General features: G+C 47.4%; 1 protein-coding gene across 6 annotated transcripts in view; it reads left to right on the plus strand.

The window, feature by feature from the left end:
• The window catches only part of RPH3A (rabphilin 3A), a 150,308-nt gene that overhangs the window by 15,061 nt on the left and 110,856 nt on the right, over positions 1-24,391 (plus strand). For 3 of the 6 annotated variants that reach the window (XM_084649348.1, XM_084649347.1, XM_084649352.1), the window contains exon 1: positions 23,270-23,355. The exons of 1 other annotated variant lie outside the window; for it this stretch is intronic. The gene's annotated coding sequence lies outside the window, so the exon portion shown is untranslated. Of the gene's footprint in view, positions 1-22,725; positions 22,799-23,269; positions 23,356-24,177; positions 24,248-24,391 lie in introns of those variants that run through there. 2 more of the 6 variants (XM_084649350.1, XM_084649349.1) reach the window with 2 other exon arrangements.

Raw genomic sequence — 24,391 nt, forward strand, 5'->3', positions numbered from 1 at the left:
GCCCAGGCTGGGGGTTGCTTAGAACCTTAGCAATTGTGTCTTGCTTTCAGTGGGCTGCAGGAAAAGGTCCGATCCTGCACATGCCTGCATTCCCTTGCCCATGTGAATGGGATGGGAAAATAATTAACCCTTTAATTACCCTCCCAAAAGAAAGCATGTGTGCAAAGCATAATGCTTGTGTATATTGTAGAGATTTTAAAACTGTTTTCAAACCTGTACATAAGAAATAATAAAAATGGATTCCATACAACACATTTGCACTCAGGTTCTATATTTCTGTACATTGTGTGTGTGTACTTACTACTAATGACAGGTACCAGCCTGGCAGTCCTGGAGACTGAAGGCCTGCATTTCAATACGGACCAGATCCTCTTTGGGGCAGAAGCAATGTACATGCCTCCATCCTGATCTGGACAGATCCTCTTGCTGGGGTGTTAGGGGAGTTCAGTCTTCAGGCCCAGCCAGTTCTTGGACTCTCTGTGGTGATGACTGTATTATGGCCTAGGGGTAGAGCACTGGACTCAGGAGGCCTGGGTTCCATTTCTGTTTCTGCCAAGGGCTAGTCACGTCATGGCTCTGTGCCTCAGTTTTCCTATCAATCAAATGGGGAGAATGATACTGACCTCCTTTTGTGAAGTGTGTCGGGATCTACTGAGGAAAAGCTCTATATAAGAGCTAGGTATTTTTATTTATTATTGACACGTGGCAAATCGTTGTGGTGGTTTTGATGATGTGGGCACTCAGAGCTGGGCTGAGTCTATCAGTTTGTTTGATATACTACAGCATTTTTTAGTGATCAGACTATTTTATTCTTTTAGGAAAAGAGAAGGGGAAAAAATTCCTCTCTCTGGCAACCTGGAAAATAACTGGTAGAGAAGGATCATAGCTCTTGTTCTTAATCACAACAAGCGAGTGCTACACTGTAATTTCTTGGAGTAGATTTATGAATGCCCTAGTAAAAATTCCTCACAGATTTAGGTTTAAATTTGTTTTCTTCTCTCCTCTGGATTTAAATTTAGGAAAATTTTCCTGCTCTGACAAAGCCTCCTGAAATAAAGAGCCAAAGAACAAACTGACTGTGAGAGTGGGTGAAAAGGAACTTGGTTGAGTTCTCCAGAAAAATGAAAGGGAAAACAACAAATAACCATAACAACCTGAGATCCATAATACAATGGCTGAAGCTCCCTGACCTGGAAACAAACAGTATTTATCACTCCTAGACTCGCCAGTGGTTGAATATGTTGAACAAATTGTTCATGTCATTGTTCTGGTTCGTAGCCAAGTTTGGACTTTCCAGTGTCTCAATTAAAGATGCCCTTTTCTATGGGCCACATAACTTACAATGCTCTAAGAGTTCAAATATTTACCCCTTTATGGGACAAAAAGTCAACTCAAGCAGATAAATTGGTATCTCATGCATGAAAGGTGAAGATTAAATGAAGCCAAGAAGAAAACAATTTTTAAAGTCAGAAATAAAATTTACTCCATGTAAATAAAAGCAACTGGATTATACAATATGTAAATCGACTAGGGGTTAGCCTGCAAAGGGGTGTGCAAAACAACAACAGGAAGGAAATATTGTGTTGCCCTGCACGTATCAGAAAGCTCAATGTATGCATTCTTCTGTGTCCTGAGTGACAGCAGTGGTGTTTTGACAGCTTGAGTGCCCCATTAAATTAGCAGATCTCACGGAAACTACATCGGTCACAAGAAATGTGAGGAAATACTCATCCTTTGGACAGCGGATGAATTTGCTGTGTATTTTGGCAGGAACAGCCATAAAGAAAAGGCTAGAGAGAGGATATTATAGTCCAGCCTCTGCTTAGAAACATAGAAATGGACAGTCCTAATTTAACAAGAGTGAGATCTGCCTGTAACCACAGGAGAAAGGTTTACAGGATTGCCTACCGCAGGAACAGGTCTACAGGATTGACCTCAGTGAAACTATTTTCTGTGAGCTAGATGCCCAAGTTTAGCTTTTATTCTGTAACTGGTTTCTTCATCTTAATGCATTTAAATTTCTCTCTCTGTACTTCCACCATTAAGGTCTCAGAACTGAGATCAGAATCTGGCCCGTCAGTGTAAATTCATTTCCATGGACTTCATTGGAATTGCTCTGGATTTCATCCTCATTCAACTGAGCCCTGAATCCATTATGTTAACATTAGCACGAGCTTCAAAACCCAGGTCCCTTCTTTGAAACTTAAAATGTTTAAAGGGTTGTGGAGCTGCTCGTCCTTAAAAAGAGAGAGGAAATAAACATTCCCCCCTGAATGTCAAGCCTATAATCTTGAAAACCTTAATTGCATGTTTGTTTGCTTTTTGTTTGAGTGATGAGGGTTTGTGTGTGAGAACTATCCCATGCGAGTGGAGAATTGTCTTTGAAATCAATCTGCATTATTCCAAGAATAGAGAGATGTTCCTCTATTCAGATTCAAATACATAAGAAAACAGACACCTGCATATCCCTTGTTACTATTCTGATTAGTTTCTCTATGCAGAAATTCTCTGTCTGAACCATTGTATACACAAGACAAACCAAATAAAGACTGGAATATTACTGCAAAAGAGACTGGCCAGACGTTCATGTGAGATTATTTCTCAGTTTCTGGCCAGCCTCTGATTGGGAGCATGGCCGCTTGCTGGGTTATGAACATTTACTGTAAGTTGATGATCGTTGAGTTTTTTTTGTTTTTTTTAAATCATTGTTGCAAACTGGCATGTTGTCGGTTAAGCTCTTTGGGACAGGGACTGTCCCGTCATATATATTTGGACAGCACTTGGAGCAAGGAAGCCCTTGAGATGAGGCCATGAGATGTTACTGCAATACACAGCTGAGTAAAAACAACAGAGTCTTGGGACACAGCCGTGAGTTTCAGAACCCTGAGTCTGTCCACATGGCAGGGTGACCGGTACAGCATTCCCTACAGACCTAGTAATGCAGCAGAATCTGCCCTAGCATCCCCCTTTGGGCTATGGGGTCCATCTGCCTGAATGCTGCTGTGATGCACGTGGGAGAGCTGACTCCTAAATTTCTGCCAGCCTGTTCCAAAATCCTGGTCAGGAATCCACAGGGAAATTCCTCAGGTTATTGTGGCAATTATAGCTAGGGAGGCAGTGTGCCCTAGTGGCTAGCATACCAGACTGGGAATTGAGAGACCTGGGTTCTATTTCTAGTTCTGCTGGGTGATCTGGGGCATGTCTCTTTGTGCCTCAGTTTCCCCATTTATAAAAATTGGGGATCATGATATTGCCTTTGTAAAGCACATGCTGATCTGCTGAAAAGCACTAGATAAGAGCTAAATATCATTATTATTCCAATGTGTTAACTTCTTCAGAACTCTTTTTGTGACCTTCTTGATTTTACCTGAGTATGTCAGACAATACGATCAGTTCTGGCCTGCTTAGTAAGCAAATAACTCAGCTGATCTTTCGACAATCTACACGAGCCTTTATGCTATACACTGACCTCGCCATATGTTGTAACATCTCATGATTAATTTATCTGGAGCATGTATTAGATACAGGGCAGAGTTTGCCTCTGCTTGGCATGTGAACTCTGCCCTCTGCTGCTGAGAGTGGGACGAATAGCCAGAAGGAACTAGTACAGCTTGGAGCCTGCAACAGGACTAGCGCGATGGTATCATCATACTGCATGAGTCTATTCTAGTTTCCAACAGTCTTTGTAGCTGGGATGTATTGTTCAGTTAATCTTTGGCTGGAGAATTTGATAAGCTGTGGAGCCTTAGCTGAAAATAATGCAACTGTATTTTAACATCCTTTTGTACCCTAGAAAACCACCACGGAAAGTTATGGTGCATTTACACTGCAATAAAAGACCTGTAGCATGGTCCCGGCTCGCCTGGGTTAGCTGACTTGGGCTCGTGGGGCTTGCACGGGAATGGGGGGGTGCTATAAAATTGCAGTGTAGATGTTGAGCCTTGGGCTGGAGCCCGGGCTCTGAGACCTTCTCCCTCACTAGGTCTCAGAGCTGGGGCTCCAGCCCGCGGTCGAACGTCCTCTACTACAATTTTCAGCCCCACTGCCTGACCCCTGCGAGCCTGAGTCAACTGGCCCGGGCTCTGAGGCTTGGTGCTGCGGGTTTTTTATCACAGTGTAGGCTTAACCCAAGAGTCCAATCTCCAGCACATCTGCATCACTGTCTCAGCAGTAAGCACCTGGTGACCTATAAGGTAAGGCAGTGGAATACGGCTGATATGGAGCTATATTGACACTACTTAATAAGTAAAGCCTACGCTAATTATCCATGCACATCTAAGGAGGTAAAGATCCCCTCCCTCTCTTTTTGGAGCATTGCAAGCCATTTTATCTGATAACTTGTTTCAGACTGAAGAGCACATTCCGTTTATCTCTCTCTGAAATTAAACTAACCCCTAGTTATTCTTGGTAAAATCAGGACTTTTCAAAAGCTGTATTCAGTTTTGTGGAAAATATGCCAGTTAATTACATCAGTAAATAAATTACACTAATCTCATTAGCAAAAAAGGAATTGTAGATTAAATCTTTTATTGCACTTAAAAATGAATGCAGCCAATCTTTTAGGAAATGTATTCTCTCATCACCTCGCCCAGAATAATAGTTCTGTTATACATAGACAGAACATTACCAGAAATGAAAAATGAATGTAAAACTAGCACATATCTTATTAGAATATTGTAATGAACTGGCTAGTGAGTCTGTTGGATAGAATCAGAACTACTCAGCCATGCGTGTCATAGATGGCATATTACTAAGAGAGCTGCTTCTTTAGCTCCACGGGCAGGGACCTTTGTTTTTCGAGCAGGAGGTTCCAAGTTCTAGCTTCATTGTCGCTGTGAGGTTCTGAGCAGCTGTGGTTGGTAGCATGGCATGAGTCATGAATTCCCTTTATGGCCCTTAGGTACGTCTAACGTTGTTTTTTGAAATGAAACAATGTGGGCAAAAGAGGTGGGACTGACAGCCCTTGGAACTAAAGTCTGATGCAAGCTTCCTCATGCTGGCTGGCCAATGTTCTCCTGCCTTGACTCCAACTGCCCTAGAGACAAAGGTTCATTCTCCTCGCGTGGTCTTTGTGTTGCCAGCTGTCATGAAGGACGTCTAATGATGTGGGTCCCTAGTAACTTGGGAGTAAGGCTAGATGTCTTAGGACCATGAACAGCCATCAGATGGAGTGATGCTCTGTACCTTGGGGGAACACCCAGCACCCCCGTGTTCATCTTGTAAAATGATTGTATGGTATCCAATGCAAAGTTTGTCATGTTGGGTGTCTTCAGAAGGCTCATGATGCACTGAGCATTGTTGTTATACTGATGTTATAGGTTATAATTTCATGTATATAGTTATGAGGCTGAAAATGTATCCTCATGGCTTAAAGCAAGGGCAGGCAAAAACTCTCCAAGAGCAGAGAGGCAGTTCACACCTCATCAGGGAATGTATGAGACAAACCCAGCCCAGCCTCACAGGAACAAAGGACGCTGGCCTAGGCAGCAGCAAAAGGATCTGTTTGAGTGAGTCACCCCCCTTCCTTTGGTCAGTATGGGACTGTGATGAGGTAATGCTCACCTGACTCTGAAGGGGTGGGCAGCAAAGCCAAGAGGGAAGAAAGGACATGATAAAAGGGAGAGACATTTTTCCATGCGCGCTCTCTCTCTCTCTTCCACCTACATCTACAGACACCACAGCAAGCAACTTAAGCGCTGATCAAAGGAGAGAGCTTGGCCAAAGAGCAACCAGGCAGCCTGTGGTGAGAAGCATCTAAGTTTGTAAGGACACTGAAAGTGTTAAGATCACCTTAGAATGCGTTTTGCTTTTATTTCATTTGACCAAATCTGACTTGTTCTGTTTTTACTTATAATCACTTAAAATCTATCTTTTGTAGTTAATACATTTGTTAGTTTATTCTACCTGAAGCAGTGTGTCTGGTTTGAAGTGTGTCAGAGGCTCCCCTTGGGATAACAGGCCTGGTACATATCAATTTCTTTGTTAAATTGACGAACTCATACAAGCTTGCAGCATCCAGGGGGCATAACTGGACACTGCAAGATGGAGGTTCCTAGGGTTGGAGATATTGGCTAGTGTCATTCGGTTGCACAATCCAAGGAGCAGCTTACATGCCAGAGGCTGTGCATGAACAGCTCAGGAGTGGGGGTTCTCACAGCAGAGCAGGATAAGGCTGGCTCCCAGAGTCAAGGATTGAAGTGACCTAGCAGATCATTGGTCTAGATAACTCCAGAGGAGAATGTCACAGAAGGCAACTATGTTCAGTCATTACTGACCACTGTTCAAACAAGTTATCAGAGGCAAAATGCTCCATATTTCATTTCCAACCCCCGGAATCACCCACTTCTAATCTGTTTTACTGAATACTGTGCAATTAGATTTACTTTGATTAAATATACCTCCCAGGCATGTTTGATATAAATAATACAGGATTCTTCCTAATACCCTGGCTACATGTTTGAACAGTTGGTCAGGCCCGCTGACGGCAATTCCAGGCCCCAGGGCAGAACTGTCAATGTGCCCCCATGCACGCACAAGTCGCGCCCCTGCGGTCACCGTCCGCCTGACATTTGAGCGGTGCTTTGCCTGCGCTGGGTGGTGCCCAGCAAGCTGCCAGCATAGCAAGGGCTTCTACACGCTTGCCCGGTAGAGTTGCCAAATGTCTAATCGTGCAAACCCAAAGACCCTTGTTCTGCCCTGGCCCTTCCCTGAGACCACACTCCTGTCCTGCCCCTTTTCCGAGGCTCCGCCCTCTGCTCACTCCATCCCCCCTCCCTCCATCACTCACTCTCCCCCACCCTCAATCACTTTCACCAGGCTGGGGCAGGGACTTGGGGTGCAGGGTGCAGGCCCTGGGAGGGAGTTTGGGTGCAGAACGGGGTGCAGGCTGTAGGTTGGGGCAGGGGGTCAGCGGGTTGGCACTTACCTGGGGCAGCTCCCAAAAGCGACCGGTGCCCCTTTCTGGCAGCAGCTCCTAGGCAGGGGGACGGCGGGGGGACCACGGGGTCTCTGCATGCCGCTGCCTGCAGGCACTGCCCTCACAGCTCCTACTGGCCACAGTTCCTGGCCAATGGTGGCTGCAGAGTTGGCGCTTGGGGCGGAGGCAGCGTGCACAGACCCCCTCCCCAGGGGCCACAGGGACGTGCCAGCCGCTTCCAGGAGCGGTGTGCAGCGAGGGTGGGCAGGAAGCCTGCCTTAGCCCTGCTGCACTGCCGGTGGCGATGGCAGCGGCAGGGGGCCCGTGGGTCCTTTTAAATTGCCCAGGCCCCTGGGCAATTGCACCCCTCCTCCCCCGCCCGTCGGCGGGCCTGCAGTCGGTACAAGCAGGTTACCCTTTTAACAGCATGCCAAATATGTCATACAAACTGGAACGCTCTTCTCTTACACCGCATTCGCCATCTGGTAGCTGTGTATCAAAACGGGCCAGCTCCAAGTAACTCTTTCAGATCTCCCGAGTTCAGGGAGGGCCAGCCGAGCTCCTGCATCCGAGTGCCTCATTAGAAGAAGCTGCAAGTCAGGCAGACGAGCCCATTCTAGAAGCACAGAGTCACTGGCTTCCTTCAGATGACATGATATTGGACAGCAGAGTGCCTAATAAAGATGTTTTACGGCTCCTTCCCCAAGCCGTCCGCAGGCGTGGAGTTAGTCACAGCTGGCACGCTCTGGAGCGAGATGAAGGAAAGGCCTCAAGGCACTGGAACATGACAAGATGGCTCGGCCTTTTGAACTGCTTCAGGTGGGGTTAGTGACTAGTACTACGGGATGACTCAGTGGCCTCATAGGGTTCTTTCTGTTCCACTTTCCTAGCACTCACGTGTAATTGCCTCATTGCATGGCTTCAACAAGGACAGAACAGAGACACGGGACTTAGTGGCTCTTTTCCCCCTCTCTTTCTTCTTGCCTGGGTCTCAGCAGGAACTGCACTTGTCATCGGTGTCTGTCTGTGCTCCCCAAGCAGAGAGAAATCAGGCTTTAAAAGCCAGCAGAGAATAGTGACACCCAGATTTAAAGAGCCATATATTACATGGTGCTGACTAAGTCAGGCAGATCTGGCCTGCTTCACTGATTGCATGTTAACTGAATGGGCTGCAGTTAAAGAGAAATTAATATACAGTGGGATAGACATCGTTATTACAGCAAATACTAGCTCCTGCTGAATACTGTTACCTAGAGGGGAAGCTTTCCTGTTTCAAAAAGCAATTGCATTGATTCTCGGGTCCTCACTAATGGTGTGAATATTTTTGTTTGAATGCTTGCGATTTGGAAGCATTGAGATGCTTGAGATGTTATCAAAATGTCACCCCCTTGATAAATCTGACTCCTGGCTTGGTAGAGATGCATAAACTGCTGGAAAGGGCTCTCTGCTGCCCACTGCCCAGAGACGAGCAGAAATCTCTCGGCTGCAGCATTGCTAGCTCTCTCTCCTGAGAGCTGATTTTTTCCCCCCCGTAAAACCCCAGCTCCTGAAGCCAAGTGATTAGGTGAGAATCTTGGCTTTAATTAAAACCAACCAAACAAACCAAGAAGCCCGCAACAAAACCCTAAATAAAAAAACCCCCTAAGTTTCTGTCCCTCCATGGTTCTCAGAGAGAGATTCAAAAATAAGGCTTGGGTGCCTCACAAAGAACCAGAAAGCAAAAGACAAGAACCCAAATGTATTTTTTACAAGACTCTCACAGTGTTTTTGGCGTGTGACTCGTGGTTTTTTGAACGTTTGGGGCTGGCCATTACACTGTTTCTTGTGCTACAAGACTGTTGTTGCATGCTTCACAGCAGACAGCTATGCCCAACAGGCATGAGCTATGGGAAGCGAAGGCCATGTGTCTCTGTCACAGATTTTAAGGCCAGAAGGCAACACTGTGATGTGACCTCCTGCATAATGCAGGGCCACAGGATTTTCCTGAATTAACTTCCTCCTTCATGTCCAAATCAGTCCTCTGCTTCTGTATGCTTGGTATGTTCACACAGCTTCATCTCAAGCATTAAAACACCTGCTCGCTGCTCGAGACTGATTTCGGCAACGTGTGCTTTTAAACGCATTACAGAGAAGTAATAAAGCACAGATTTTATCATTATGCAGAAATGGCATTTGCACTAGTGTGGAATATTCCTCTAGAAATGTAATTCTGTTAATGTGGCTCAACTGTCTTTAAGCTGCATCCTTTTCCTCTGGTACTAAAATAGATTCTTTCCCACTCAATAAAGACTTCACAAGAAGATGACCTGTGGGGATGTAGCTATTATGAAATAATCATACCCTAGGGAGGGATTAGATGCTTTTGGATCTGCCTAGAGGTTTTATAACACTGTCATGATCAGTGTAATCAGTTAACAACGGCCACACCCCTCGTCATGCTCTGCTGACTAAATATAATCTAGAAACCTTCTCTCTCCACTCAGACAACTGATAAAATATGGCATTTGCTCAAAAATAAAGTAAAATATTATGATGGTGGTTCGTGTAGGGCCAGGAGGGAGGCTGGGTTAGTGGGGATAGCAAGGGAGCTAGGAATCTGGACACCTGGATTCTGTTTCTGCCACAAATGAGCTGCGTGACCTTCAGCAAGTCCCGTAACCTTTCTGGGTCTCAGTTAACTTTCAGTTTTAGAATGCCCTGTATCTGCCAGTATGTGAAATCTCTGAAGTCTGAAATACAAGGAGACACACAGGGAGCCTCTTGTAACGCATTAGTTTAGGAGAGCTGTTTTGAGGAGGGACACTGTGGAAGCTATTTTGTTTAAAATAACTAAAGGTAAGGACTGGCCCTCTGAATTGGTACCCATATGGGAAAACTGTCCCAGGTTCAAAAGGATATCATGGCCCAGCTCCAACAGGTGCTGGAAAGCTTCACTAATATTTAGAAATCTCTTTGACATCCTTGGCTGAAATGGTCCATGTATATACCTATTACTTATTTAGGTTTAGACCTGTCATTCCAACACGTCAGCAGCTAACCGATGGTGTACTGCTTTTGATCAGGAACAGTCGCACAACATACCATTAAAGAGGGTTATACACGCATTTATAGGGACCGTGTTCTGAGAAATTAGCTCCTTATCCGTGGCATTAGAGTTTCAGTTCCGCAAAGAACTGGTACGTAAGCACATGTTTAACTTTTAAGCACTGCAGTGACTGTACTCCAGTGCTCAAATGTCAGCGTAGGTACCTTGTTGAACCAGGGCCTAGGGTTTTATTGCTGTGTTCCTTCCATCTCCTTGCGGTAAGTGTGTTGTACAGCTCTCGTAAACTCTCCCATTACAGTATTTCTCCATTTGGGATCAAGAAAATGATTGTCTCTCTCTCTGAAATGTTGGCCAGTTGTTCCCCAGCTCTCCTACCTCATAGCAATTGTTCTGGTCCTGAGATGTTCTCTCCTGTGTGAGTCTCAGATCTGATTTATCTCGATGCCTTCAAATTGAACTGCTACAGGTGATTTGCTGCACTTTAGCTATACCTCACACATGACTAATGAGGAGGTAATTGCTTGAGTTTACCATGTAACTGGAGGGATACCTAATATCAGAGAAAGAAAACTTGAGTTAGCAGGACATGTGGCTCATGAGCAGAGAGAGGTTGCTAAAGTAAGTTTTGCAGGGACTGGTGCCAGGGGCAGAGGGCGCCCGTGGCGAGTCTGGTTTGATGATGTGGCTGATTGGATGGGGTGCAGCATAGCACACTTCTCAGGGCTATTTGAAGACCACGAAACGTGGAGGAAGATTGCTGGCCAGTAACTCCTGTGGGTTGTGTTTGCTGTCCATTGTGATATGACTGGTATTTTGTACTATGACAGAACAAAGAGAGTTTTTGAAAGGTGTGTTTTATAGTCTCAGCACTGTCTCTTCCCTCAGTTCCTTGGGAGCAGTTTTATTAAGCAAAGACAGATGCTCAAAGCCCTCCATCCATTACCCAGGGTGCCAAGTTCTTTCAGACACCTTCTGCTGCCAGGAGAAAAGGATGGAGTGCATGGGTGTCTGAATGCTAATGAAAGTGACAGGTTTTAGTGTGTATTTTGTCATAAGTGGTCCAGCCAAAGCTGTATTTAATGAGGGCTATGCCCCGTGACTGTCTATGCCCTTCAATCTGCTGCTTTTCTGTCATGCCCATGAGGATGCCAGGAGAGCCTTGAATGATGTCCTTACTGCACTCAATAGCTTGGTGAGATTTTGACTCCTCTGTCTCTTGGCTTATTTGTTACTGTCTGCGTCAGTAGGAAGTGGGGCGAGGGAGGGGAGGTGTTAATTGCATAGGACCTGATCCTGCAGACTTCTCCTATTTAGATGGGACGCTGCTTGGCCAAGCAAGGGCTGCTCATCCAAGCAGGGCTCTGCAGGATCCCGCCCATGTAATGGGAACACATTTGGCCTCCCTTAGAAGTGAAATTTAAAAAGGAATTTGAATCAATTCTGTACCTCGGCAAGATGTCCTCAGCAGCTACCATTTCAAATGCAGAAATTAGCTTTGCTGATGTCACTTAGGAAGATTCTGAAGCTTTCCTCCCCGCCTCTGCTAACCTAAATAAAGGGCTCGTATCTATTTTATCTAGGGAATAAAAAGCAAATGGGCTAATCTTCAGACATGCTGGGCTTCCACCCCTCCCACTGATTTCAGTGGGAGATGCTGTCACTCGATCCTCTTGAAAATAAAGTCAAAATCTCTTAAGCATCACATCTGGCCATGCAAAATCTTTCTTCTTTCACCCTCGTTTGATCAGTACATTTTCCCAAAGCTTAATTTAATAGACAGAGGTGGTATCTCTGTACCCGTTATTAAGTTTGTGACTTTGGGATGGCTAGATTTGACTAATTTCCATTTCTTACGAGTGTCAAATAATTACATTAGTATTAAACCACTTTGTTGTATGGCCATTGAGAACACGTCCTCTGGTAAGTTATCGCTGAGGAGTTCTGATGAGGGCAGTATCACTGGCACATGTCTGGAGGGTGGGAGAGAAAGGTCTCCCATATCGTGTGTGTTTTGTGGACAAGAATGTTGTGTGGTGTGTGACAAATACGTGTTTTCCTTTAGGAAGGGATCAGCTAACATTTTTAGTGATGTTGTGGAGGCAAAAAAACCTTCTCTTGTGGGACTGAGTTCACATCAGTCATTTTAATTTACCTTGCATAACCATCTTTGCATCAAAGCTACCAAAGCGATTGCAAGTACAAACTCAATTTTTTCTTCGCACTGGAGTTAGTTATTTTTCTCTCTCTCAGCTTTCATGTGTTTGAACATGGAGAATCTATGGGTTTCCACTGGATTCTTTGAAATGCTTCCATGCTCATTAAGATGTACGTTTATTTGAAAAGCTAATGCTGATATTCCTTTTTTCTGTGGGATCGTCTTTGAATTCCAGCCTCATCCTACTAAACTAATCACTCCTTTCAAGATATTCGAACTGAATGGTTCAGAACTTGCTGCTTAGTATTCTGCAATGAAACAGAAGGTTGTTGATGGCCTGGGAAATAACAGCTGAGATATTTAAAAAGAAGTTGAACCCCAATAAATAAAACTAGAGAGACAATGGAGGTGAATGGGCCCCTCTTGAGTCGGGCCTTTGGATAAGAGGGTCTTGAAACTTGGGGCTTGAGCCTGCACCCCCTTATTCTCATGCGTAGTCCTTAATTGGCCAATGGACACGTGAGCAAGCAGCTGTTAAGATCCAAGGAATGGCTGCAGTTAAACGGGGTCTAGTCACTTCTCTCCCTTATCAGTGAGCGTCAGTTGTTTCAATGGGAGGTTTCTCTGTGTAGTGCCTAAGTTGTGCTGCCCAATGCAGCCACCTCGCAATTTCCCTCAGGTGAACTGGAGTTTTCTTAATTCCCTTTATAATCCCATGCACATGCATCCATTGCACAGCGGGTAATGGTTTAGTGTAGAGGTGGGCAAACTATGGCCCTTGAGCTCCCGGCCGGGGAGGCTTGCCTCCGGCCCCACCCCTGCTGTCCCCCCTCGCCCGCAGCCTCAGCTCGCCCTGCCTCCAGCCCCCCGGGGGGCGGCATGGCTGCCACTCCTGCTGCTCTGAGCCGCATGGTAAAGGGGCGGAGGTCCTGGGGGGGCGGACAGGGGGCGGTTGGATGGGGCAGAGGTTCTTGGGGGGGCAGGGGGGTTGGATAAGGGCTGGGGGGTTGGATGGGGGTGGGGCCCCGGGGCTGGGGGGTTGGATAGGGGGTGGGGCCCCGGGGCTGGGGGTCCCAGGAGGGGGCGGTCAGGGGATAAGGAGCGGGGGGGGGCTTGGATGGGTCGGGGGTTCTGAGGGGGTCGGGAAGTGGGAGGGGGCAGATGGGGGGCAGGGGCCAGGCTGTTTGGGGAGGCACAGCCTTCCCTATCTGGCCCTCCGGAACCCCGATGTGGCCCTTGCCCACCCCCGCTTTATTGGCTATATTTTCATTATGGTGGGAATTTTCTGTGGCTTTTCCTTAACCTGAGGCCAAATCTTGCAGGCTTCCATCAACTGAAATGGGAGTTTTGCTTGTGCAAGGACTGTAGTGTTTGGCCTCTTCTAAAGGATTTACCAGTTAACAGGAAAAGCTCTTTGAGCCCTCCAAATTATAACAGTAGTTGTTAACTGGTGGCTATTTGCATAATTTATAATTAAGCAGATTAGGAATGGTTGTTAAAAAACCAGCGTTAGTGTTTTGTTTCGAGCCAGCTCATGATGTGCCAGTAGCATCAGGCGTTGGATAGAAAAAGACACCGTCAAGTTCTGAACTAAATCAGTCACGCCACTGAAGTCAGCCGAGCGACTCTGCATTTACACCACGTTAACTGAGGGCGTTACTCAACTGAACTCAGTGGAGTGACCTGGCATTTATACTGGAATAGCTTGGTTCAGAAATTCCTTCCCCATCACTTTGATCATCTTAATAAATGAATAACTGATCTATTAATGGGGGTTCATTTTCAGTGCTAATTCCTTTGCTTAGCAGGAGACTATTAATGGCCTTTCAAAAGGCAGAAATAGCTCTGCGTCGGGAGGGTTGCATATGTTGCACTTTGGTTTTAATTCTCCAGCCTGGCCATGCGCTAACAGAGTTAAAAATGAGGAGGGTCACTCAACATTATGCTATCCACCACTGAAAGATTTTTATCGTTACCATTGACTGGTCATGTACCAGTTGGAACTAGTAATATTCAAGGAATGAAGAAGACAGAGGAAAGGAAAATGTTTTACTGCTCTAACAACCGGTGGGATCTTTGCTTCCAGGCTCGAATTTTTCCTTCCAGGTGGGAAATTGTAACGCTTGTAATAGGTTGGCTAATTGCTAGAGGTGAGCCTGAACCAAACCTTTGGACAACTCTGAATCTAGAGCAGAACTTTGCATTTTGCCACACGCTTGGCCAGCTCCTGTGTTGGAATATAATGAATTCTTAACAGCTACAGTATCTGAAAAGTTAAAAATAAACTGAGGAGGAAATAAATAAAAATCCCTGCTTTGATCTGCTGCATGAAACTGACAGACTGCCAAAAATGTATTTATGATTCAACAAAAATCAAACAGACCCTTACTGTCAGAGCCTAGCCCTATCCAAGCTTCCAAAGGAAATGAAAGAGCCAGGTATTTAAAACATATAATTGCAGGTATTCTTTCTTGATTTGAAAGTAGCTTAAAATCAGGTTTTCAAATTTGTGTATAGGTTTTTATTTTATAACTCTTTAGGGAGATTGTCAGGATGTATAAACTTTTTAAAATCTATAAACTCTTGTAGTAGCCCCTCCAACCACCTGGCATGAATTGGAAATTCTTTAACCAAATGCAATATGCTTTTTGAGAGAGGACAGAATAAAATATCCATCAAGATTATATAATAAAGCCAGTCAAGAGTCAACCTTGAATTTTGGAATAATTTTTTTGTTAAAAAAGGGAAGGGAACATTCCATCTTCTAGCTCTGTCTTTTTCAAAGCTTGCCTTAAAAATGAAAAAGAAAGCAATTTAGAAGAAGAAACTTCTAGAAGAGTTATTTTATTCTTATTGAGCAAACTGAAAAATGAAATGCCTTTTCTTTCCTTTTCCATACCACGAAATTATACTGACATAGTTTCCTCATTGTCTCTTCATGAAGAGTTTGTTAAATAGGAATTATGGCTTATTCTCTCTGCTTTGTACTGTAGAGCTAGAAGTGGGTGCATACTTCACAATTATTTTGGGGGGTGAATCTGTAAACACATTTCTTTTGACTGTTGTGGCCCTTTTAGTGTTTTCCTTCCGCAAACGTTCTAGCAAATTCTGGAGAATATTTACAGAAAGAGAATTTAAAGGGCCAGATCCTTAGCACAACTCTATTGAAATCAAAGTTACTATACACAGTTATACTGGCTGAGGATCTGGCTTATAATTCTTAACCATAAATATTCACATCAGAAACCTGCGCCCATGAGAAACGGCATTCGCAGAAAACAAAACCTCTCACGCCGTATGTGTTCAGTCAAAATTAACCACCAGTTGAAAGCATGACCAGTGTCAACAAACTGCTGGCATACAGCATTCAGGTCGAGAGTTATCAATGATGGGAAACCATAAGCGGGAAAAGAGAATGAATTTGCTGAATGTTAGACACCCCACTCGGATCTTTCGCTCCTGTGCATTATCAGGCCCTAGTCTGTTGCCACCTGGGATATCGCTGCAAACCTTCAATGAGCATTACTCTCCTCACCTTCTTCTCCAAGCAAGCGGTGGCTCGGGGGGAAGTGGAAGAGGGGAATGCACCAAGGCAACTAGGGTTTTTGAGGGTTTACTTTGGAGGAAGGTTCCACGAGCTCCCTCTGTTAGAAAAGCCATCAACTTCGCTATCGCTCTGGACAAGGTCTGCCAGGCTGCTCAAACACATCGGCAATGTAACCAGATTCCACTGCTCCTTGTGTGATCCAGCATGCAGCGAACTACTGTAGTGCCACGTCTCACAAGCGCCTCCACTTGTCTTCCACCTTCCTTTGTTACACAGCTTGCAAAAGCCAGAGCTAGGTCATGGCCAGGAAGCTGAAGAGAGCAATCGAAGCCGAGGCCTTTTGAGAACCTAGGAATCTTTCTAACAAATCAGCTCTGAGAAAAATTGTATTGAAAAGGTTGGAAAGAGCCTACAGGTAAATGAGAGGAGCAACTTGATTTGGAAAAAAAACCCCAAACAAACAAAAAAACAAAATCCCCCACCCACGTCCTGTAGTTCTTTGTCCTCCAGATTATCAGCTTTGATTATCACCAAGCCATGGCTGGATAGGGATCTCACAAAATGGGTGTTACATTTCCCATTTCAAGGGATAGTGCTTAAATACATTGATTCCTGCGAGTGAAACAGTTATCATTCTTAGGAAATTTCCTGTGTGTGATATTCCTGTCTCGACTGTTACTAGGTGATCATTTCTGCTCCAGAGATTGTACCGTCTACTCCTCTGAAAGCTCCCGATGAGAGTGGATGGGCTTGTCTAAATCACCCAAAGGATTTAGACACCCAGTTCCCATTAAAACGGAGCATCCAAATCCCTTACTATGTCTGAGATTTTTCAAAGGACAAGGCATGTTTGCCCCTTTTCCCGCTTCTAGAGCCATCGGTGCTATGCCGATTTAGCCTTGCCAACATATGATTTCCCAGTTTCCTTTGGTCTAACTCATTTGATTAACTTTCCTGTCCGTTTGTCTCTTAAAGGGACTGGTTATTTCATCATGCCGAGAAGCTGCCTCTGAATTCAGAAAGAGACACTGTGTTTGTCCAGATTGTACTGGGCTTCCTGTCTTCTTTAGAGACAAAAGGCGTGCTCCAGCTTTCCTTCTTCCAGTCTTCCCCTGCCCACAGATCACTGCGTATTAGCTCACCTGGTGAAAGATGATCTGGTAACAATTGGTAGGACATTTCTTTGAAAAGTAGTTAAGCCAACTCCTGTTTTGCTTTCCTCCTGAAGTATCAAGTGATGGTCACTTCCCATAAGTGACACCCACCAAGCAATACTTTACATCAATGCCACTTTCACAGCAAGAGGAGGTGTGGTCTTATGACCAAAACCGAAGCCTGGAATTCAGGAGACTTTGTTGCCATTCCAGACTGCCTTTTGACCTTGAACAAGGTCACTTAACCTTTCTGTGCCTGTTCCCCCATCTGTAAAATGGAGATAATACTTTCTTGCCTTGGAGTGATGAGAAAGTGCTGATAGACAAGCACACAGTAGGCTATGGATTTAATATCTGAGCATGAAAAAAACATTCAAGGCTGGTAAATGGCTGAGGCTTACAAAATAAGACCAGAAAAACATACCTTGGAACATAGGAATGCCCAGACTGGATCAGCCCCAAGAAGCAGAGCCGTCCCTTGGGTAGGGCGAATCAGAGCAACCGCTCCAGGCCCCAGGTTTTGGGGGGCCCCGCGGGCTGGTGCGATTGGTGGGCGCAGTCAGTCCCAGAAGAGACGAATCCGTCACTTCCGCCCGGGGCCCCGGACCCGGCTAGGGACGGCCCTGCCAAGGAATAGCTTTTCTTTGATAGTGCAGGCGTGAGCACCCTGAGGTATGCAGATGCAGGATAATGCGTCACCCACACTAGGTTTCAGCCTGATTCGTAGTAATTAGATTGGCTTAAGCCCTAAGGAATGAGGTTTAATATCCTCCCCAACATGTTTCTTGTTAAGAATATCCGGAGTTATAATAATTGATGTCCTATAAGTCTCCAATCCCATTTTGAATCTTGCTCAGTTCTTGACCTCAACAATGTCCCTTGGCTAGGAGTTCACAGTCTGTGTCCTGTGTGAAACATTTATTTCCTTTTTATCAGTTTTGAATTTGCCACCTTTTAAAATTCATTCGATGTCCTTGTTCTTCTGTTCTCCCGGTCTCATAACACAAGTTTCACCTCTTCCTTCTCTATACTGTTTGTTATTTTACAGACTTATTGTGTCCCCTCTTATTCACTTCCTTTCTAAGGTGAACCATCTCAACAGAAGACCGGTCACAATCAAGTTTGTGCAGCAAACTTGTGGGAAAACTGCTTGAATGGCTAGGGTTATGTATTTTTGGCTGCAATTCCACATCCTGGATTATCCTTTCCTTGGTATTGCTGTAAACTTCCTTCAGTCAAATCTCCCCCATGTTAGGGTGATCACCATTGTATGATCATCACACATTGCTCCCCCTTATCATCATCAGTGGGCTGGATGGAGTGTGACGAGCTTTCCCATGGGCTTGGATCTTATCTGCCAAATTTCCGCTCAGCATGAACTTCAGCAATAGGGTTTAAAACCTCAGAAAACAGAAGTTCTCAATGGGGACAACAAGCATATCTTCAGCTCAGTAAATGGTCCAGGACTCCCCTTAGTACTGTTATATTTTCACATTTGTACTGTGGTAGGCTTAAAGGCCACAGTGAGTGTGGTCCCATTGTACTGGGCACTGTACAAACATATACTAAGTATCCCTAGCCTCTGTTTGCCAGCAGCTGGGAATGGGCGACAGGGGATGGATCATTGGAGGATTTCCTGTTATGTTCATTCACTCTGAAGCACCTGGCATTGGCCACTGTCGGTAGACAGGATACTGGGCTAGATGGACCTTTGATCTGACCCAGTCTGGCCGTTCTTATGTTCTTAAATAGAAGTTCCTGTCTGTGATGGGCACATACACCCCACACTGTGCAACATGGGGCTAAGGAGCTGTTGTGGGCTCAGTCAGACCCACCTAGTCACATCTGCCAGAGCTGTCAGACTTGGAGGGAGGAGCTTGGAAGGGGACAACACAGCAAGGATGGTGGCTGACCAGAGCAGAGGGCAGGTCTCCAGGCCTCAGCTCCTGGAGAAGGGTTGGCAGAAGGCAAGAGCTCCGTGGAACTTAGCAGCCCCTCCCTGAAGGAAGGGAGGGCTGGATGCTTATCCGCTTTTGAGTGGACTATTCTTCAATAGTAGCCTGTGAGCTACATAGCAGCCTCACCACACCCTGGGGACAACTCATTTGTGTTCACTTGACTGCCCTGGACAGGGTGGATTGTCCAGGGCTCAGCCGGAGGCCTTACCCCCACGCCAGTCCAGTCACAAGAGGGTATGTCGGCATGTTGCAGACCAGAGGCCAGATGAATGCAGAGGCCTGGCCCTGGCACCTGGGCACCCCGGGCAAGGAATGCAGTGACGTTGCCCCAAAGCACACACAGTCTAACAGGTGGACAAGATGAACGAGCGGACCAGGGAATAAATCAGAGCGCGTGTGCACAATTCTTAGCCAGATGGCAGCAGTGACTGGCGACCTGTCTGCCTTTGACCTGTCTGCCCTGCACCGTGGCAATGCTCCACTGGCTGATGAGGGATCTGGATGTATTTCTTTGGGGGTGGCCACCAGAGGCTCTCAGTGTAATGTTATCTGTTTCCACCCGCACGCCATGGCTGTCTCCACCGTGCTCCCAGCCCTTTGAGCCTCATAAGATAAAACTACCTCCTCTCTAACTGCTTTGCACCTCTGGCTTTTTTATTAAAGGGAGGTTCCCTGCATCACTCTAGGGAGCATTTTATCGCTTGTCACCCTAGGAACATCATCATTCACTTGATGCGGAGGCAGCTTAGCACCATCCTGCACGTTACATGATGACAGCAGCCCTGAAAGAATGGTTGTTTATGTTCATTTAATGCTGTTTATAACTCAAGGCTTAATGGACAGTAGAGATGGAAAAGGCCTGTTCGATCATCTGGTCCATCTCACAGCCTGTGCAGGATTGTTCCCTATGGTATCTTTTACTAGTGTTTTATGGAGGCTCTAGTATTAAACCTATCTAGAGATGGGTTTCAACCCTTGGGAGGCTATTCTAGGCCCTGAAACATCTCCCTGTAGGGAAACTTTCCTTCATATTCAGCCTGTTTCCCCCTTTATTGGACTCATTCCATTTGCCTAATTGAACCCCTCCCCTGCTCTCCCTCCATGGTGTTGACGGCCCTTCGTGTATTTGTAGCCTGCTGTCCTGCCGTCCTTCGCTGTTGCTTGGCCAATCTGACCTTGTTTAATGCGAACATTCCTCAGCCCCTGGCTTTTCACGGCTGTTCCCTATCAACCCCCTCCAGTTTGTGTATCTCTGGCAGCTCTGAACGTGAGACGTCTGGTATAACTGCACCAGAGACAGCCCTGTGTGACACTCAGCAGGACTGCTTCCAAGAGTGCACGAGACCTCTTTCTTTTCTTCTCCTTTGATCCATGTTGCTTTCCCACACCCTGGATTTCAGCCAAGCCCTTGCACTGACAGAGAAACATGGACAGAAGCACCGGATTCACGTTAAAACCACAAATCTATCCAAATTCATGTGGGCAAATCCTATGCCCCACAACTTCCCCCTGCTCATTTGGGACTCTTGTCATCTTCCCCATTTCTGAACTGCTAATCTTCTGGGTAAGAGAGGGAGCCCAGTTGGTATCTGGTGCACCTCTTCTGACTCACTAGTGCATGTGTGCACAGGGGGCGGCTTACACTGCCCCTGAGAATAGTGTATCTTAAAGTAGCCACAAGTAATTTAAATTAAAGATCATCTTAGGGAGGCAAGATTGGACTGACTTTCTACTACAGACTTCATTCCTGAGAGATGGGGAGTGGTTTCAGACTCCTGAAGGTTTCATTTTGGTAAAGCCCTGGACACTTCAGCTTCTAGGGTACTGGATCAATGGTTCTCTTTGTTTTAATCTTCTGGCACTCTGGCTTGGCAGCCAGGCCCCACTGCAGTTCCTAAGATCTGTCCATCACTAAAATCAATCATATCCTGAAAAGATTGCTGTCACTTCCAGGTGAGGCCACCTCAGCCCGACAGAATAATTTTCATAAACTGGGCTGCCACAGGAGGGCCTTGTGTAGGGAAGCTAATCCTGCCTTTAAGGGCTCTTGAAGAGCTGCCAGCTGTCCTTGTCCAAAGCAAAGGAATTTCAATAGTTTGTAACAACAGCTCAGGCCCCTGACAACTTCTCTAAATCCACGTGGCTGCTGTTCCGTTAGTGGGGGGCTGGACATCATGTTTAATGCTAACCAGCAGAAGCGGTGTGGCGGCTAAGGTGGCAAGGTCTGGGTTTGCCAGTGAAGCAAGGGTGTGTATCTGCATGAGGCTCTGGTGCATCCCTGGCAGCAGAATCCAGGATGGAAATCCACACAAGGGGACTGCCCGGCCCCTGTGGTCAAAAATCCGAAGGCCAAGCAAACTCATTCCAGGAGACGTACTTCCCAGCTGAAATGCTCACCCAGCCCCATGCCGTATTACTGTTGGTGTGAGGAGTTAACAGACTCGTTCCTGGCGCAACACGAAGTGGTGGCTATAATTGTCCTGGAGAGCTCACAATCTAGACAACAGGCAGAAAGTGCACAGGCCACAACGTACGTTAGGGCGCCGTGCCCTTGCAGCCTCCTGTCCTGAGAACCGCAGGAAATAGGCAGGAAAATACCCCAGGCTGGGGGTGGTTTGCCAATGAGAGCAGGTGTCACTTCAGGCGTAGAGATCTCCACTGACCGACCTAGAGGTAGAGGTCAGGGTAAGTCTGACCTCAGACAATCCAGCCTGCTTTGTCTCAGCATGACCCAACAGTCAAGGGAAGCTGCAGAGGGTGATGTAGTCCTTGGAAAGCATGCTATTCATTTAGCGCAGTGGGGTTCTCAAACGTTTGTACTGGTGACTCCTTTCACATAGCAAGCCTCTGAGTGCGACCCCCCCCCATAAATTAAACACGTTTTAATATATTTAAGAGCATTATAAATGCTGGAGGCAAAGTGGGGTCTGGGGTGAAGACTGACCCCCCCGTAATAACTTTGCGACCCCCTGAGGGGTCCCAACCCCCAGTTTGAGAACCTCTGATTTAGCGCTTCCCTCCACTTTGTAAGGAAGGAGCAGTTAAACACTTTGATCCAGATTATGACTCCAAACTGGGGCCAGCTGCAGTATCCAATGACCTGAGCAAAGGTCTGGTTTGTTTAAAGTATGTGATAAGGCAACCCACTGAGATGAAACAGCTGGTTTCTAAGGGAGGCAGGGGGTAGTGATTATAGCCACAACGCTATAACCAAACAGCATATTAAAGATGGCTCAGAACCAAAGGGGGAAAGAGAGGAGACAACAGTGCTAATCCTCTGATTCCTTCTACTCACTAAGGGCTTGTCTTGTTCTATTCCTGACTGACCCCATAAGGGGACACTCTTCTTCTGGCACAAGGGGTGCCTCATTCCTGATTAAATTTCCCACACTTTGAAAGGTGCTTAGGGTGAAATTTTCAGAAGGGCCAGAACGTGCTGGAACCTACTTACTTGGGAGTCCTCTCACTGAATGTCAGTGTCACTTAGGTTCACACCTACCTCTCTCAGTCACTTTTGAAAAAGGGATGTAGGCTCCTAAATGGCTTTTTTTTAGATGCTTTTGGAAATGTGGCCCCTTGATCCTTCCGGGGGCTGGAGCAGACTGGACAGAACAGAGCATCACTCCCAAATTCCGTGGCGCTCTCCTCTCTCTAGCAGGTCGACCTACCTTGGAGCAAGCGACCTCCCTCACTCCCAGCTGTGGGGAAGCGGCAGTCCGGGTTCCTGGGTGCAGTCTGGGGCCCTGCGGGCGGGTACAGCGACTCTCCGAAGCTACCGCCCTGCAAAACAACGGGACAACTGCTTGTGAGAGAGGATTGCAGACCCCTCCCTGCATTCAGGCAAGTGCTTAACTTGTAACGAAAGAGGCGGGGCTGGGGCTATGAACGGCCAAGCCCAGAGGGGCTGGGACTCAGCCCTGGCACAAGTTAAGCCCCGATTCAGGCCGGAGAGGGGGCGAGGCGATTATTCATCGTGTCCTCCTGCTGGGGCTGAAGCTGTTAGTGTGTCTGGAGCCAAGGGGGTGAGTGGGAGGGAAACACCCTCCGCTGTTCTGATCGTCAGCTCCCCTGGTCACCTCCCCTCCCCTCCCCTGCTGCCTGGGCGGCCCTGAGCCCCCACCCCCCTGTCCCCAGCACCTCCTTGGGGGAGCGAGGCAAGGCAGTGACACGTCCCAAGAGCCCAGCAGCCTGGCTCAGGGTGTGTGTGTGTGTGGGGGGGGGGGACACAAGACTCCCTGCCCCCCCCACCTCGCCTGGCCCTGGGCGTGACTTCCCAGCTGGAATCGGTCTGGGGCCAGTTTTGACCCCCCGCCGGTGGCAGCTGGCAAAGCCCTTCCCCGGGCTGGGAGAGGCGCCCCCGGCTCGCTGGAGCTCTGCAGCAGGGCTGCCGGGCGGAGCAAGGGGCGGGGGGTCCCCGATCCGCCTCCTGCGCTCAGCCCCGGCCTGCTGCGCGCACCAGGGTCCCGGGGTGGGGTGTGGGCTGGAGCCGCCTGCGCCCTGCGCGCACCGGGCAGCGCTGCTGTGTCTGCGGGGCGAAGCGGCACGAACTCCGCGGAGCCTCCCGGCCGGCGCCGCCCTGGTAAACGGGCCCGCCTGCGGGGAGCCGGACCAGCTCGGCGGCAGACCCGGCTCGCTTGCCGGGGCTGGAGAGCGAGTGGGCTGGCGCGGAGCGGGGTTTGTCCCCCCGCGGGAGGGTGGGGACGGCGGGTGCGGTGCGTTCCCCGCTGGGGCTGTGCGGGGAGACGCTCGGGAATTGGGGGGTGCCGCCCGCCCGCCCGCCCGCTGGCCAAACTTGTCTAGGAGCGTTTGAATGGTGCCTTTGTTCTTGCGTCCCTGCAGCAGCCGCTGCGCGCTGAGCTGGGCTCCCCCCTGGGAAAGGGGGTGCGGGGGGATCCCCGTCTGAACGCCTGTAACGTCTGCTAGCCCCCCTGTAAATTAGCCCTGGCATTTCAGACGGGTCCCAGCTCCCGCGTCTGCCGCGGGGTGGGCGCGCTGGATTGACTGGCGCCTGGAGCGGGTTCGAGTCAGCATCTGGGAAGGTCCCGCATTCTGGGTCCTTTACGCACCAGATGCCCGGGTCTTAAAACTGCTCGCGGAGAGGAGGATGCTGATTGCGCCGGACAGAAAATGAACCTTGCAGCCCATCAGTAATTCATGGGTTAATCTCGCTCCAGTGAACCGGGGGAAATCAGATGTGCATTTGTTCCAGATCAACCTTTGAGGCTTCATTATTGTTTTCGCTATTCTAATTCATAAAACGAGACCTCACCCTCTCTAATTGAAGTGAGTGGGGCGGGGGGAGAGGGGAAGAATGGATGCAAATAACTCTAGTGGCTAAAATATTAAACACATGTAAAAATCTGGGTTGAAGGGTAAGGAAGAGAGCGAGTGGTGGATGGGGCTTGTCGCCTGCACCAAAACTCTGGCAAGGTTTAAACTCCAATATTTTGAATATTCCATGCGTGAGACAGGTATGAACAAGAGTCTTTCGCTTCGGAGACTAAAGATCTGAGATCGGGGGAAGTGCTAAGGGTGGGGCATTAGCCCTTGGAAATGGATCTATGAAAAATGTGTGCAGTCTAAGGAAACAGGTGGATTTTAAAATTCAGCAGAGC

Source organism: Lepidochelys olivacea (genome assembly GCF_965140295.1).
Source record: "Lepidochelys olivacea isolate rLepOli2 genome assembly, chromosome: 15".
Classification (NCBI taxonomy): Eukaryota; Metazoa; Chordata; order Testudines; family Cheloniidae; genus Lepidochelys; species Lepidochelys olivacea.